We start from the raw sequence: 2,500 nt of genomic DNA, 5'->3' as shown, positions 1-2,500 counted from the left end.
GGAACACCTCTAACAGAGGGACAAATAGTCAATTTTGAAAGAACTTATTGTCAACCTCTTTCAGATATGAATCTATCTGATTCAGAGGGGAAGAACTTGCATCAGTATCTCAATTTCAATTCAAACATGGGTTTGATTCACACTCCATGTTCTGAGAAATATTTACCATCCGAAAAGAGGAAAAAACGGAGTCTTTGTCTAAAGAAATGCCTTGAGAAAGGGCAGATGTATAGAACCTTTCAACGAGATAGTGCTTTTTCAACTCTCTCAAAATGGAATCTATTCCAAACATATATGCCATGGTTCCTTACTTCGACAGGGTACAAATATCTAAATTTGCTATTTTTAGATACTTTTTCAGACCTATTGCCGATACTAAGTAGCATCCAAAAATTTGTATACATTTTTCATGATATATATGATCCATGCATAATATCATGGCGAATTCTTCAGAGAAAATTGTGTCTTCTACAATGGAATCTGATAAGTGAGATTTCGAGTAAGTGTTTACCTAATCTTCTTCTGTCCGAAGAAATGATTCATCGAAATAATGAGTCACCATCGATATCGACACATCTGAGATGGCCAAATGTTCGGGAGTTCCTCTATTCAATCCTTTTCCTTCTTCTTATTGCTGTATATCTCGTTCGTACACATCTTCTCTTTGTTTCTCGAGCCTATAGTGAGTTACAGACAGAGTTCGAAAAGGTCAAATCTTTGATGATTCCATCATACATGATTGAGTTGCGAAAACTTCTGGATAGGTATCCCAGGAATTCTTTCTGGTTAAAGAATCTCTTTCTAGTTGCTCTGGAACAATTAGGAGATTCTCTAGAAGAAATATGGGGTTCTGCTTCTGGTGGCAACATGCTATGGGGTGGCGGTCCCGCTTATGGGGTCAAATCAATACGTTCGAAGAAGAAAGATTGGAATATCAATCTCATCGATCTCATAAGTATCATACCAAATCCCATCAATCGAATCGCTTTTTCGAGAAATACGAGACATCTAAGTCATACAAGTAAAGAGATATATTCATTGATAAGAAAAAATGTGAACGGTGATTGGATTGATGAGAAAATCCAATCCTGGGTCTCGAACAGTGATTCGATTGATGATAAAGAAAGAGAATTCTTGATTCAGTTCTCCACCTTAACGACAGAAAAAAGGATTGATCAAATTCTATTGAGTCTGACTCATAGTGATCATTTATCAAAGAATGACTCTGGTTATCAAATGATTGAACAACCGGGAGTAATTTACTTACGATACTTAGTTGACATTCATAAAAAGTATCTAATGAATTATGAGTTCAATACATCCTGTTTAGCAGAAAGACGGACATTCCTTGCTCATTATCAGACAATCACTTATTCACAAACCTCGTGTGGGGCTAATAGTTTTCATTTCCCATCTCATGGAAAACCCTTTTCGCTCCGCTTATTAGCCCTCCCCCCCTCTAGGGGTATTTTAGTGATAGGTTCTATAGGAACTGGACGATCCTATTTGGTCAAATACCTAGCGACAAACTCCTATCTTCCTTTCGTTACAGTATTTCTGAACAAGTTGCTGGATAAGAAGCCTAAGGGTTTTCTTATTGATGATAGTGACGATATTGATGATAGTGACGATATTGATGATAGTGGCGATATTGATGATAGTGACGATATCGACCGTGACCTTGATACGGAGCTGGAGCTTCTAACTATGATGAATGCGCTAACTAAGGATATGATGCTGGAAATAGACCGATTTTATATCACCCTTCAATTCGAATTAGCAAAAGCAATGTCTCCTTGCATAATATGGATTCCAAACATTCATAATCTGTATGTGACTGAGTCGAATTACTTATCCCTTGGTCTATTAGTGAACTATCTCTCCAGGGATTTTGAAAGATGTTCCACTACAAATATTCTTGTTATTGCTTCGACCCATATTCCCCAAAAAGTGGATCCCGCTCTAATAGCTCCGAATAAATTGAATACATGCATTAAAATACGAAGGCTTCTTATTCCACAACAACGAAAGCACTTTTTCACTCTTTCATATACTAGGGGATTTCGCTTGGAAAAGAAAATGTTCCATACTAATGGATTCGGTTCCATAACCATGGGTTCCAATGTACGAGATCTTGTAGCACTTACCAATGAGGCCCTATCGATTAGTATTACGCAGAAGAAATCAATTATAGACACTAATATAATTCAATCTGCTCTTCATAGACAAACTTGGGATTTGCTATCCCAGGTAAGATCGTTTCAGGATCATGCGATCCTTTTCTATCAGATAGGAAGGGCTGTTGCACAAAATGTACTTCTAAGTAATTGCTCCATAGATCCTATATCTATCTATATGAAGAAGAAATCATGTAACGAAGGGGGTTCTTATTTGTACAACTGGTACTTCGAACTTCAAACGAGCATGAAGAAATTAATGATACTTCTTTATGTTTTGATTTGTTCTGCCGGATTGGTCGTTCAAGACCTTTGGTCTCTAC

This window comes from Cucumis melo, unplaced genomic scaffold (assembly GCF_025177605.1).
Source record: "Cucumis melo cultivar AY unplaced genomic scaffold, USDA_Cmelo_AY_1.0 utg000320l, whole genome shotgun sequence".
NCBI lineage: Eukaryota > Viridiplantae > Streptophyta > Magnoliopsida > Cucurbitales > Cucurbitaceae > Cucumis > Cucumis melo.
This window is presented reverse-complemented; position numbering follows the sequence as displayed.